Here is a 15,530-nt window from a genome sequence, read left to right as displayed (position 1 = left end):
TTTCCTTGGTGAATGAGTCACTGCGGCTGTGCATCTTCCCTTTTTAAGCATTCACAACAACATTTTTTCACTGTTCATATGACTGCTTCCAAATACTAACTTCAGATACATCTGTGTGGGCTTTTCAAATCTGTATGAACTCTCTCTGCTTTGCTGGATAGAAGCCAGCTTTGACCCTGCCGCCATTTAGCCATGTTAGCACGGTCATATTGGTTTGATCTCTCTGGGAGAGTTTGAAAGCTGAAGCTCAGATTTTGCTAGCTGGCTTTACATTATAAGAGTGTGTTCTTTTGAAGATGGATCAAAATAGATATAGACTGAGCTTGCAGTTACTTACAAAGTAAGGCTGACTTTGCAGTATAAAAAACAACAAACCCAAATAGTGTGCCAATTCCTGACCCCATTTTGCATGGCTTCTCCTGTTCTGGGGAAGCTGCTGCCTTGTCAAAATATGACATGTACAGGAGAAAATACCAAAAAGAAATAAAAGTGACACATAGGGTGTTCTTATATTGAATTTTGTGGTGGAAGATGGGGCAACACCACATACCAGGGATCATGCCACGGTATATAACTTTAAATTAAACTTTTTCTCTGCCAGTTTTGTTGTTTCAATATTTGAGTGCTGTGCTGAGTCGGCATCACCGGATGCAGGTTGTTCCTTATCAAGTGCTGGCAGGAAATGTTGCGCCAGAAGGGTGGACATAGAGACCTCAGCTGCTGGGCATTTGCATTGGGAGATCATTTCCCTAGTGGCATGAGACAGTGTGGTTTGTTCATCATGTAAAAACGCCCAGCTCTTGTGGCATTTTCTTCTGATTGTCAAGTCCATTGCAGAAGTGTAAAAACATATGACACTTAAAAATAGGATATATCCTGAACCATCGCAAAAGCCATCTGTTCTCAAAGAAACAACTGGCAGAAAAAAAATAACCTTGGGTTGAAACCTTGCATGAAGTTGCCATTTAAAATAAATGGGGTTGGCTTTGTTATTTTTATTTTTTGGAAGTGTGGAGAAAAGGCTGTTTGATGGCAACTGAAAGAAAACAGAAATGTGGAAGCAGAGTGTGCATGCTACAGACATGTAGAGAAGTCACGTCGTGAAGACCTGTTAAATAGCAGACTCTGGGATCTGAAATCATGGTGACTGTGGTAAGGTGTCTGCCTATCATCAGAAGGTGGTTTCTAGGGAAAATGTCTGCATTCCTAGTCATAAGCAGATAAGACTTAACTTTCCAGTTGGGCTCAGTTCTCTGGTGAATGATATGGCTTCCTCTGTTAAAATTCCATCCAGTCTGATAGTGAGAGATGGACCAGTAACTTAGGAAATACTGACTCTATCCCCATGTGCTGCTCCCAAATCACACCCAGAGCCATTGCCTGTGGGAACGTGAGCAAAGTCTCTTGGGATTTTGGCTGTTCCTAACAGTCAGCAATGCTGCTTTTGGCCCTGTTAGGGTGTGATTACATTGATTGAAAAGAACTGAGTGAGTTTCCACACAGTGGTGAGTTGCTGTCCCGTAACTAGCTGTGCAATCGGCCCCAAGTATGGTGAAAAATCCCAGAAGCTCATTAGCAGATGTGGTCACTTATGCCATTTTAGATACCCTGCTGAGGCATCAAGTAGGATACCTTTAGTGTACTCCTGAGATGTCCTTTGATATTGGAGTGATCTGAAGGTGAACAGAGTTACTGAGCTGAGGACCTCAGCACCTGATTCCTTTTACATGAGCTGACAGTTTCAGAGCATCTGTGGGCTATGTGCAGGTGTAGTAGCATAAGAAATCAGGAGACCGTAGTGGTAACATATAGCCTGTGTCTTGTGAGACTTATATGGGATAGAGACCTGAAAATGGGATGCCTGTGTTTCAGTGAGTTTATTCCTGTTTTGCACTAATGTGGAAAGCAGCAGACTTGTACTTAAGACATGTGCCAAGAAATCCCGCGTGAGGTAAAGGGAATGAACACCACATGGTGTTATCTTAAATAAGATAGTCATGTTTCAAGGGAGTGTCCTAATCCTGTCAACCTCAGTGTTTTTACTGATCCCTACTGGGACAGCACAGTGAGGGAAGAAAAGAGTGTTTTAATGAATAGGTTTGATAGTGATATTTCTGAGTCTCTTATTTTTACATCTCACAGCCCAGGAATAGCTACAGTGATGTAATGTTGCTATTTAGAATTTTTTCAAAGCATGTTTTGTGTTTGGTGTCTGTGGGACTGTTGATTTTGTTCTGGAAAGGAGGGCACCTAAGGTAAAAGGCTGTGTGCATGCATTTTCAGGCTCTGTCAGTCTATTTGAATTTGATCTGCCATACTTCTGATCCTCTTATCTCCAGTCTGAACATCAGAAGATTTGAACAGTACTAGCTTGTGACAAGCAGTTGAAAGATGGGACAAATCTGCTAGACATGTTCTCTGCTGTCCAGGGGAATAAAGCAACAACCTGCTTGCCAGCATTTGGTCCCAGTAGACAGAAGTCCTGAGATGAAGACCTTTTGGTATGTGCCCCAGGGAATGAATAATTCTTTTGTCATGTGCTGACACAGCACATACCTGTGATCTGGAGATGTGCCTTAACTATGCTGCATTGCCCCACAGTAGAGTGACAAACCACTATGTGACCTGGAGGGTGAAACTCCCTGGAAGGATGAGGAGTGATGTGGCTGGTATAGCTCACAGTGGGTGAGACATGACAAGAAGACAAAATCCTCAGTTTTGCAGGAACTCTGTTTTTCTGATCAAAAGCAGTTTCATGGTGGAACAGCACAGCTAACTTACCAGCCCACAGGGAGAGGTAACACTTATACCCATTTAAAACAAAAGATACTGTCCTTGCAACATGGCTCGTACTTCTAGACTCAAGCCTTGCATGTGGGTCAACAAAAGTTAACATTTTCATAGTCTAGTAATATTTCAAAAATATTCTGCTTTTTTTTCTACCAGCTTTTCCATTTCTTGGCATTGATGGTTTTGACCTCCCATGGCAGAAGTTTGATATCTCTCTCTAAAGTTCAAGTAAAATTTCCTGTACTCTGAAATGTTGGATCAGCCTCTTTTTTTTTTTTGGTTTCTTTTTTTTTCCCCAGCTGTCAAGCTTACTGCATTTTTAAAGCCTCCTCTTACTTTAAGGTACATCTAAAGTTGTGAAAAGTTGATATATAATGGTGCATATATATATATATATATTTACTGTACATGTGTCTGTTCATGAGAGACCTGGATTGAAAACTGAATTTTGTCATGCTCTAAATTTGGTGGAACTTCAGCTCTGCTCACAGGTTCAGATCTAGCTCTGAAATATATAACTCTGTGGAACTTTATCATGAGTTAAATGAAAAGTCTGGTTTTAGGCAATACTAAATTTTGGCCCCAAATGTATGTTGGCTTGCAGTACATTCCTACCGTGGGTTTCTATGTCTGTATCCTATCATGTTCTTTTCTGTGCCTTCCACCTCATGTTTGCTGTGCTGCCTAATATTTAAGAGAGTTCATTAGATAAGTCCATGTTTTAAAAATATAAACTAAATTTTTCAGGCTATGGACCAACATGTTAAAAACCATCTGTGATTTCAGTTGCTCAACTTATACTCTCAGAAGAGCCTTCTTTATTTAAGGCGAGTGCTCAGCACTTTCAGAAAATGAAGGTGATCATTAAGTACCACAATTCACTTTTGAATATTTCATCTGAGACTGTCATTACAGTGTTTATTGTATCTAACCCTGTGGGCTCTTTTGAAAATGTGGTGGGGTTAAGTGCTTCTGTCATTCATCCCAGTTATTTGTGAGCCCACACGTGGAGTTAGGTGACTGATTTCAAACACATAACCTTGAAAACAGGTGATGAAAGTGGTGTGTAAAAACTAAATTAAATTCTACAGCCTGAGGCTTGAGGAAAGTGTCCCTTTGGCTGTTCAGGTTAATGTGATTACCAGGGGAAGTTTCTTTTTCCTGAAATATTTATTCCAGATATGTTTTTTCTTACCTCTCTGCTCTGCTTGGCTGGCTGTTTGCGGCCCACTCTTGCTCTTCTGCGCATAAATAAGTTGAATCATTAGATATTGAGTTAGGATTTCTATCAGAATAGTCTCTAAAGAGAGTAAGAAGGCTTCTGAGAAGAAAAAGATACCTATTTCTAGGTTGAATTTTGTAAGCCACCCTGGTATGGCCTTCCTAGGAGTTACCTAAAATTGTAGCCCTGTAAAATACAGCCAAATTGGCATAAAATTGAAGGGACAAAACACATGTCATACAAAAATTCTGTGTTTACAAAGTGACCTTCTGATCTAGAGGGACACTTTAAAGAGGAACATTAAGGATGATAAATGTTAGTTGTAGAGCTCTCCTGAATTTTAGTTCTTTTAAACATATCTGATGATTAGTACCTTATGTGATGTGGGAACAACAAAGGGCTCCTCAAAACAGTAATACTGAATACTGCCAACTTGGGTTGAAAAAAATCTCAAACACTTTCTTATTTCTTGCTCAGTATGTGCTGCTTCTGCCTTTGGCCACTACAAGTGGTGGTATCTTGATTTAATCATTGAAGCAGATAAGCTTTCTGCTTATCATTGGGTCACTGGGGTTTTCTACTCTGTCATTTAGTTCAGAGAGAAAAAAATAAGAACCTTTCAGTATCCCCTGCCTCTCAACCTGGACTGTGAGCTTTTAAGACTAACTCTTGTATGTACTCCTTGACTATTGTAACCCTACATTCAAGGTTCTTCAGATGCACTTTTTCCGTGCAAAACTTGAGGATTTCAGCCTTCTTCAAAGATTCCAAGCCATTTTGTAGTCTGGTTGGAGCCGAAACAAGTGCAGCAGCAAAAAGAGCTACAGTAGTTCCCAAAAGACTGCAGACCATGTAGAACCCTGATGCCTGTCCCCCCCGCTTGCATCCTTGCAATGCATGTCCCATGTTATGTATATATATGTACTTCTGCCTGGGGAAGCTTTACCCTCTACCCAAGCTTATGACCATATAGCTGTGAACAGCCAAAATCACTTATTATAAATTTGTTTTCTTGTATTACAGCTGCTTCAATAAAAATTAGTAGTTCCTCACAGGTCAGGAGCCAAGACTGACCTTGAAGAGCTGCAGGTTCAGTTCTTATTTGTATATAGAGCCTTTTTTGTGCACTTGATGTGTCATCATCAACAGACAAGGCCCTTTGACCTTGCAAGAATGCTATGATGGGTTTTGACATACATAAGAATCAGGTGCTGAGTATCTCAGAGCACTGAATGATTTATGAATATATATTTTGTTCAAGGACAGATGACCACAGCATTTGCTGTTTCTCTAATACATATTTTTTTGCAGTCAGAGAGTACAATGTTGAATGAAACAGGATGGCTGAGGGCACACCTATATAAATTAGTACTGACAGCCTCACCTTCTCTGCCTGCACTGAGAGCTACACAAGTTCCCTACTGCTTCAAATCTAGCCAATGTAGAGCATGGGAAGTTAAAAGTTTGAGTCTGTGACAATCTATGATTGTGTGCCCTTCTACATTTCCCAGTTAGTATCATGGCTTGGACCTCTCTTGCAAAGCAGCTCTCAGACACCTAAAGTGGCCCATTCCTCTGGTAAAGATTGTAGATACCCAGATTGTATCTTTCATTGTTAACTGTGTTTCTCGCAGTTCTGGAAAATTCCAATATCTTCATGCAAGAAGTTGCAGCTGTATTGACCATTACAGTTTGTGTAGGATATGTTGAATCATACTGTACAAACTGTCTTTGGTCATGTGCGCACTTGACAGTTCACTGAACTTTGCTCAGCCTTTTACTTCAACTGCTTTCTTCCTCAGAACTCCTCAGGTTATTGCTTTGGTCAAGAAAGACTCTAGGCTCACATTTGTACCTTCTAGCTTTTCCTAGGAGTACTTGTTTTCATACTTCATGAGTTTGTGGTAAGCATTCTCTGATTCACTGTCAGTATTTTGTCACCAACACTTTTTGGCACAGTTTGGTCCGTTGCTGATAGAATAGAGAATTTAACACACTAATGTGAAACAGATTGTCCCCATACTTCAAGTTAGTATGGTCAGTTTGTATTTTTGCAGAAAGATCAGTTGAAAATGTTTGTGAATCCTACTTGTTTTATTTCTTGCTACATTTATTTCTACATTTGTTTCAGACCATCTTTAAAATTTCCCTTTCATACTAGATTCCCAGCTTCCCACATGGGTATATAGAAATACGAGTATATAGAAATACGTAATAAAACTCAAAGACCTCATTAACACACCTTTCTTACTAAAATAGTTGGAATTGTCAAATTCTGATAGTATAGTTAGTGCCTGAGTTACTAACAGTCTTTGAAGTGGAAATCATGCTTATGTGATTAATTCCGTGATTAATGACTGTGTAGCCATAGGTGAAATTAAAAAGCTAAAGGAAAAAAAATCCTCCTTCACTTAGCAAGAGTTTGTGGACAAGTTAATCAAAGCATGGAGTTGCTACGTGGCACACAGAAGGCACATCTACTCATTGTCAGGACAGTGACACTGTAGAGGCACAGAACATCATTGCCAATAACACTCTCAAATTTGTAGTCATTCTCACACTAACTAATCGCAGAATCACAGAATGGTTGGAGTTGAAAGGGACCTCTAGAGATCATGCAGTCCAAAGCAAGTTCACACAGATCAGGCTGCTCAGAAATGCATACAGGCATGTTTTGAAAACCCTCTAGAGAAGGAGACTCCACATCACTCATCCTCATAGGAAAATAGTTTCTACTCATGTCCAAGTGGGCTAATCATGCAGAGATGATCTGAATTGTGTAGGTAATATTCTGCTTACTGAGAGAAGTGAAAAAACAAAAAGTCTCTTGTATTAGCTTATGAAGGTTAACAGCAGCAAATGGGATCTCAAAGTGTTACTTAAGAAAAAAAAATAGCACTAGGACCCAACTTAGGCTTAGCTATTGCTTCATCTAAGTAGCTCTTTCTGTTCCTACTTTAGTGTATGGTAGAAAAGCAGATTCTGGATAAAGATCTTGGTTTTTCAAACATAGCTTTCCTTTCCAGTAAAAATCTATACCTTTTGAAATGAAAATTTTAAAAATACAGATATCTTTTTAAAAAGATGCAAACTAACTCTGTTCATTTTCAAATATGAACAAGGGACATTACGTGGTTTTGATGAAGAGATGTGAATAGGGCACTTGACTGAGGTGTTGGATATGGTATGTAAGCCCATTCCAGTTACAGCATAAGAAAAAGTGTATTACACTCAGCTCCTAGCCATGAAATAATGTTCTTGCAGAGAATTCCCTTTCTTTTCAGCCTGTTGTCTACAGTTTCAGATGAGAATGATGATTTCTGGCTTAGAGATGGAGACATTAATATTCTCACAGAGAGCCCTCGGCAGCAACTGTAAATTGTGTGGTGCTCTGGAAACACAGCAGGTGGTGTTTCCTTCCTTGGACAGTTTAATACAAGGCCTTCATCCCATAGTATATCACCCATATTTAACTGGAATTTTGAATATCATCATTGTGTCAGCTGACAGTGTTGTGGAAGCTGTAGTACATCTCCTCCTGGACAGAAGGCTGGCAGGAGTGCCTGTCAGTGCAGGTGAGCTGTTCCTGGCTCTCTGTGGCTTACCCTGTATGAGAACAACTAGATGTAAGGACTGGGCTGAAATTTTCCAAGCCTTCCTAGGGAATTACCTACTATTTTTTTAACAAGATTTGTGAGGATTAACACCTTCTCAGCCTTGAAAAGATCTGCTCCAATGTCTTTACTCACAGCAATGTTGAGGTTTTGACACGTTTCTTTTGCTTTATCTGGAGATATTGTTTTGGATGTGGGATGTCAGTATGGGAGTTTTTCTACATAATCATAATAGATTAAACACTTTGTGAACATTAAAGAAGGACCTTCTAGGAGTTTTTTCTCAATAATAACGACTGTTACTTAATCAGGACGCACATTTGCATAATGAGGATGCATTCACCTGAATCCAAGTGATTAAGTTGTGCTTAAATTCATAGTACAATCTAAACTATTGGAAGCATCCAAATAAGCATTCAATGAAGATGCAAGGTAACAAATATAATTTTTAATGTAATTTTTAATTGTTGATTTTTTTTGACGTATTTGAAATCTCTTAATTATTTAAACTGAGGTTTTTAATAGCTTCTCTGTTTTGCAGCTGTTAAATAGAAAAATTTAGTGTTGATCAAGGTGCTTCAATTCAGAGGATTTTAGTGTATGGGCAGGTTAAAGTACAATTTTTTTTTCATGTGTTTCTTTAAGTGCAAGTTTTTCCTCTATTTGCAGTTTCTCTGCACATTCTTGCAAAAGCTGTGACACAGTAGTGTTGCCTGTCAGCCACATGGTTACTGCAGGCACAGGCCATAACAATGGGTATAAGGAGGAGACATTCTCAGGTGCTGAGCCGTGCTTGGTTTGTGGTTCCAGGAAATGATACCCAGTCCTTTGCTAGCATGGCACTCATTTCTTAGGTGCGTGGGGAGGGACCTCAGCTCCTGTGGAAACAGAGGCACCAAAGTGCTGGGCTGGGGGGAAAAAAGCCCTCAGAGAAATGGAGGAGTTGTTAGAGTACTCCATGTTTTCTTGAGGAGCAGCAACAAGGGTGGGACATTCCCCACTGTTATTTCTGTATTTCCAAGACCCCAGCAGCATCCTCATGGAGACAGGGAGGAGATCTGAACAATGACGTTGTTCAGCGTTATTACTGTTTGCCTCCCTCCTGAATATTGCCTGTGAGAAACTACATCTTCCTGACCAGAAATTGGATGCTACGCGAAGCCTTTGAGGTAAACAGAAACCCAGAAGCTGTGTATGTACTTACACAGATAAGAGAAGGGCTGAAGAGTAATCACAATCTATGTGATAAAATGAGTTTGAAGAAAGATTACTGCAAAAGGTCTGACCTTGAACAGACCTGTGATGCCTCTCAAGTGAGATGTTCAGCTGACAGATAGTTTTGGCCACAAATATTTTCTTGCTGATATTTTGCTTCAGGTGTCTTGGTTAATCATGACTGACAACCAGAAAATATTGTTTAGAAGATCATATGTGTACTTAGAGGAAAAGAGACAGAGCCTCTGTCACCTTAGATGAACAGCTTTATTTTGAAGTCACACAAGCACAGCTCTGTGCCACCCAGAAACATCAGTCTCCTTTGGCTAGTCTTACTGAATTAGATAGCATTTTGCCCTTAAAAGGTATTTGGTTTGGTTTTACAAAGAAAATGTTGGTAGTTTTGATAGATGGATATGCTTGCTACATCGCTACTTGTATGTCAGTGAGGGCCTGATAGCACTTGCCCTTCTTCTCTTTGACGTGGCTCTTTGATGAGGGAAGAACAATTTCTATCAAGCATCTTCATGGCACTTGGATGAGGTCAATAGTGATCCTATTTACTGTGACATAATGTTATAAAGCCAGCCCAGCCTCTAGTGTTTAAAAGGATGATCCTGTGCCCCATGCTTTGTCATTTCTCTCCTCAGCAGGGCTGCATTTTCCCATTGCCTGGGAGGACCCATGCAGGGTGATTTTTCCAGGCCTTGCTGCAGTGTGGTGTCTCAGCTGGCAGAGCAACATGTTGCCACAGGGCAGCAGGCCAGGTCTGAGGATCTCCAGGTACACTTTCCTTCTCAGCCCATGCATGCATTTATGTATGCAGAGGAACTGTGGCTGAGTGCTGCACAGTGGGTAGACATGGGAACTCTCTGAGAGAAAACAGGAGCCTAGACATGACTCTGACTATATGCCAAAAAGTCAAGCTTCTTGGAGTGTCAGGATTTACACTTGAGGTTAATAAATGAATGAAGCCTGGGAACTACCTCCGTAGATAGGGACCTTGGTGAACAACAAGCTCTATATAAGTGAACAGTGTGCTGCTGTGGCAAAGGAAGCCAATAGGATGGGGGGTTGCATCAGTAAGGTCACCAACAGCAGAGATTCAGTGCTTGTCAGATTTTAATGCTTGTCGAGCCACTTCTGGAATACTGTTTTTGGTTTTGGTCCCCAATATGCAAAAAAGATGTGGACAGGCTGGAGAGGATCCAGAGAAGGCCCACAAAGATGATTAAAGGACTGAGAAGCCTGACATATGAGGAAAGGCTGAGAGATATTCAGCCGTAAGAACAGAAGGCTTAGGGGAGACGTTATCATCATGTTCCAGTATTTAAAGGGTGACTACAAAGAAGACAAAGACTTCTTTCTTTAGAAGGAGCCACATGGAAAAGATGTGAGTTAATGGATTCAAGTTGCTCCTGGGGACATTCAGATTGGACATGACAGGAAAAGCTTTCACAATGAAAACAATCAACTTTTGGCATAACTTCCCAGGTAATTTCCTCAATATTTCAAGATTCAGCTGGATAGAGTGCCGAGCCATCTTGTCTAGACCATGCTTTGACAAGAAATGTTGGACCAGGTAATCTTTGAGGTTCCTTCTAACCCGATATTCTATAAAATAGACTTCCATCACTGCTGTTCCAGCTACAGTGTGACTAGCGGCTGGATTCCTACATTACCTTGCTTTTCTGCCTTGTGGTTTCTCTGCTGTGCTTGCATGCTGCTGATATCAAGGAGCAAAAGCTGATCAGAGGTCAGTCTCTCAGCTAGTTTTAAATGTAGCATGGAGAGAGGATTTTATCTGTTGAAATAAGGTAACTGCTTCCTGGGCAGGCTGCCTGAAATCCGGGAATTTACCTTGCTGAACACATATGGAATGTGACAGCTTAAAATGGAGACTCTTCTTATTCCTCGACTGGAAAGCTCTTTAAAATCTCAGCACACCCACACACTGAAGGTCAGGCTCATTTGATGCGTACCCAAGATCTCCCTGGGTGGTACAACACATTGCTACTCTGCACAGCTTTCATTTTAATGTACTAGGCTGAGCTTTTCGGCAGTGAGGCTATAGCAGTCTCTCAGAAGCACTTTACACTATTTCTATGAGGAAAAAGGGTGTGTTTTAAAAAAGGACGTACTACTTGTCTGTCTTAGCAAACATGGCATTTGTGTCTTAATGGGAAACTGTAGCTTTTGCTGAAGTATATGGTGATATGCCAGATGTATGATGACAGATGTTTTCCTTTATCTGTTACAGTGAGCCTCAAGCCTCAACCAAATTCCCATTTTGGTTGTCCAGCCTACTTTCCAAAAAGGGTATAAAGCTGAAATACAGTGGGGGCAAAGTATTTTATAGCTGTCGTAATGGAGGACACTATTAGCACAGTAATAACGTGATGATTCCTAGTTAGTGGATTCAGTATCTTCAGAGCTGAATTATCAGTCTCCCTGATAGTACCTGGATGGAGGACCAGGAAATGCCTTTATTTGGGAGAATTTCTTATTAATCCTCTTTGGTGAAGAGGGACAATCTTACCACCTGCTGTTTTGACCCAGTTTCATGTCTTGCTTGACATCTCTCTGTTGGTGTCTGTTTTGGCACCATTAGTTGAGGTAAATATTGAAGAAAGAATTGGAAAATTTAGGTTATAGGGAACCTTGAAAATGCATCAAGTTTTTAAAGCAAGTAAGCCATTGAGAGGAAGGAGTTACACAAGAGGGAATTAGCAGAATGGGAAAAGACGAATAATTACAGGGGTTAATGTTATGCCCAGAGTCTGCTAATTTCTGACCACATCACTTTGTCTTCCTTCATCCTTCACATGTCAGAATGAGTTTCAGCCAATGACTTAAAGACTTAAGAAGAGCCTACTAATATGAAGCCTAAATGACAAAGGTCATGAAAAGAAGGATTTCTGTCCTTCAGTATATCATGATCTCCTTCCTTAGTAGGCAGATCTACTTCATGTCACAACACTCTGAAAGCCTGATCTCTCAAGATGTCCAGTTACTAGGAATCAGTGATGTAAATCAGTCTGAAACTTTCTTGAAACCTGAGGCCTATGCTAGCTATTCCAAGGCCTTTGCTTTGACTTTTCACAAGAAATTAATTGTACTGGCAGTCTTTGAGTCATATCTGTACTTACATTGATTGAATATTTAATTATGTTATTGCAGGTCAAAAAAAGTGATTTCCAGTGTCACTTTTCAGTTCACTTGCAATGATGATACTTTTCATGGTGGTGATGGAGAAACTAGCAGAACTTATTCTCTTCCTCAGATAAAGAATGGCTTGTTGGACTGAATTACTCATGAGGAGACCCATAGTAAAGTTCTTGGTTTACTGTTCTCTCATGTCTTGGATGAGTTCTCTGAAAATCAACAAGTAACTGCTGCTCTAGAAATCAAGAAATCTCACATGAGAAACCTCAATGATGATTTTGTCAGGATTGATGTTTTGCTCAGAAACACTTTATTTTGACGACCAATTTGGTATATTCTAATAACAGAGCTTGTTCTGGAGAACTTTTTGGTAATCTTTCATGTCAATGACTTGTGTAAAGAGTCCTGGACATAACTGAAATGCACGTTATAGTTCCTGTACACTTTTCCGTACTCACTCCAAAGCAGACATTTGCAATCCCAGCATTTACTCATCTCTGAAGAAAAATAACAATATTGTCCTTCTCAAACTCTTGTTCCACAATGGTAGCATATCTCTAGGTAATGCAAACTATGGAAGGTCTGAGTGTATTGTCAAACAATATAATGCAGCCTTGCCCTGTGGAATAGATATGATTCAATGATGGCTGGTTTCTAATTCAAGTCTCAGAACTTTTAAAGATCTTGATATCACTGCAGGTGAAAGTTATAAATAATTTTGAGAAGAACAGAGTTAAACTAGAGAATTTTTCCCTGAGGAGACAAATTTAGAAACATACATTTACTGCTGTTTAACAATTTTATCTGAAACATCTGAGCATCTCTCATTCAATTTTGTCTTCTGATATGAATTATAATCAAGAGCATTTCTTGTATTTCCAGGAAGTTGTAGCTAGTTTAGAAAGCACAGTTTGTTAATAACATAATAGCCTGAAGTCCTACTACTGACCACTGAAGTGCTTCTTCAAACATTTCTGTTGAACAGTACTGGATGAAATGACAATAACAATCATACTTGGAGATCCATGTGAGGAAAATATGTGGAAAACACAGTAAAGCAATAGTCACTGGGTAAATTTATTGTTATGATCTGTTAGTAAAAGCTTCCAGATTATTCATACAAATAATGCCTATTAAAGCCAACCTAGGGCTAGATGTCTGGTTGACCAAATTATATTGTGCTCATGGAAACAGTTGTCTTTAAAGAATCTACATCTTTTGGCCTTTTAGTAAAGAAAATAACCAGCTTATAAAATTAGGCAAAAAAAGTGCAAACATCACAATGTGCAATACTGCATTTCTTAATATTTACAGTGTTCCATGGCTGGAGAAAAATGACTGTGATGGTTTGTTGAAAGAAAAAACAAACCCAGACCTATACCACCGCTTCTGATCCACAGTCATTTCTAGAAAATCTCAGACAGGCAGAAAAGTTGTCTATCTATAGAAGCCAGAAAATAAGCAGGTGGTGAAATGAGGTGGCTTAGTGTTTGGAATTCTGTGGAGGCACTTGTGTCTTAAACATTAATTTTTAAGCACCATTTGTCATGTCTTCTTGGGCAGTACCCCGTTACTGCCTCACTAAATGTATTGCTGGTGCTGCTATCCCTCCCACAAGTAAAGGCACCTTCATACACTTCACAGATCTGCTTTGAGCAGAGGCTGAAACACTAAGCTCAGCTGCGGCCACACGAGGCTTCCCACAACTCTTACTAACACCATGCAGTTTAAAAAGCTTCAGTTCTTTTTCAGAAGCCACTGTAGCTCCAAGAGCAGATGCAACTCTTACCTAAAAGGTGGAGCTCAGCCAGATAACGTGTGAGACTAAATGCTGCTGGTACTAGCACTGGCAAAACATGTCCACACCTTCTCACATCTCAGTCTCTCACACTGGGTGATACCTGGCTCCCAGTCACCCAGCTTTCTTGGTGACTGTTTCCTTAATTTACACTGTCATTTTTTGCAGATTCTAGGCATTTTCCTAAGACATCCTTCTTAATATACTATGTCACTGCCTTCCTTAATGTCAATCCATGCTCTCAGCTCTAAGGTCAGAGTTCTATTACCTGTTTGTTGCAGTAGAAGCTGTGCGTGCTATGGGCTTTAATATTCTTGCTTTTATAGGAGCCATTTTCAGAGATGATCAACATAGGGAATCTTATGAAGAATTTGAAAAAGTATTTGATAAGGTAAAGTGAAAATGTTGCATGCTTTTCTGTGCAATGTGTTCAATTATAACTTTTTTTTAGTAAAAAAATGAAAGATTATTTTAAAGTCAGTTCCAGTCTATAGCTTCAGGTATTTGTGTTGAGAATGAATAAAAAAAAGGTCTCCATCTTAAACAAAGTTAATTTTGAATTTGAAAAACTATTTCAAATCCCATTTTCCCTTGCTTTTTCCTTCTTGCTCCTCTTTATACATGCATGTATATATGTATATTAAAAATGAGACATGGAAAAATAAACTTGTTTTTGTTTTTTTTATTTGAAGGTATGATGTTTATTTGAAAGGATCTCTGTTAAAATAGGAACTGGTAAAAAGGAATATTTCACCTTATTAATTAAAATTCTGCACCTAAGAACATGATCAAAATTATTTTTATGGTCTAGAGAATTTTGCAAAGGCATTTTAAATTAATTTTTAAAGAATTAGGTAGTGCTAATTTGGTAGTATTTCTGGAAGAAATGAACAGTTGGATATAAATGGGTTTATGTTATCTTTAGATTTTTATTGTGGTGTTGCTTAGAGATTGATACATAGAATTCAGTTACCTTCAAAGCGCCTCACTATCATTATAAATTGCTCAATTATTCTTATATTAACTTTTTTTTTTGGCAAAAGTTATTTATTATCCAGTAACTTATCTAAATAGTGCTTGATCTTATTAGGAAACAAAAAGAAACACTGATCGAAAACTTAAAACTGAAGATTTGTATGAACTGAAATATTAATTCCACAGCGACTTCCATTATTTCATTTGTTTAAATTTCAAATAAAAACCAAATATTGTCAGTTTCTTAGAAAAAAATTACTTGGTTTTAAATTAAAGGACATGAAAGTGTTTGGATATGACAGTGCCAAATACATCCACTTTTTAATAGTATTTTTATTAATTCTGTTTGCATTGACTTTTAAATTACAGCAAAATATCAGTAACATTAGATGTATGGTAATGGAATGTTTAAAATCACAACTATATACACACTTCACCTGTGCTCTTCTTTTCAGGATAGGGTCTATAGAAACAGCTTAGCTCATGACTTGACCTTACGGGCATCAGGGATGGGAAATAGGGTCTTCCACAGACTACTGACATCTAGGAAAAATCTGTGGCTGTAGTAGAGCAGTGAGCGGATAGTCACAGCCCTGGAATTCAGGAAGTAATTTGTGACATACGCGTGGACTCAGAATATGGTATTTAAATCGACATGTTCACCCTGAAGTGAGAGATGTTTCATCAGTGTGCAAAAGAAATACTCTCACTTTTCCTGCTGTAGAGTACCTGTAAATCAGCACTTTCTTGT

The 15,530-nt window shown here is 39.1% G+C and overlaps 1 protein-coding gene across 2 annotated transcripts in view; it reads left to right on the top strand.

Annotated features, from left to right (window-relative positions):
• The window catches only part of F13A1 (coagulation factor XIII A chain), a 121,397-nt gene that overhangs the window by 17,852 nt on the left and 88,015 nt on the right, over positions 1 to 15,530 (top strand). Inside the window, exon 1 of one of the 2 annotated variants that reach the window (XM_061995427.1) lies at positions 1,062 to 1,152. The exons of the other annotated variant lie outside the window; for it this stretch is intronic. The gene's annotated coding sequence lies outside the window, so the exon portion shown is untranslated. Of the gene's footprint in view, positions 1 to 1,061; positions 1,153 to 15,530 lie in introns of those variants that run through there. 2 annotated transcript variants of the gene reach the window in all.

Source organism: Colius striatus, chromosome 4, assembly GCF_028858725.1.
Source record: "Colius striatus isolate bColStr4 chromosome 4, bColStr4.1.hap1, whole genome shotgun sequence".
In the NCBI taxonomy this organism is placed as follows: Eukaryota; Metazoa; Chordata; class Aves; order Coliiformes; family Coliidae; genus Colius; species Colius striatus.
The sequence above is the reverse complement of the archived record's forward strand: the minus strand, read 5'-3'. Positions and strand labels throughout refer to the sequence as shown.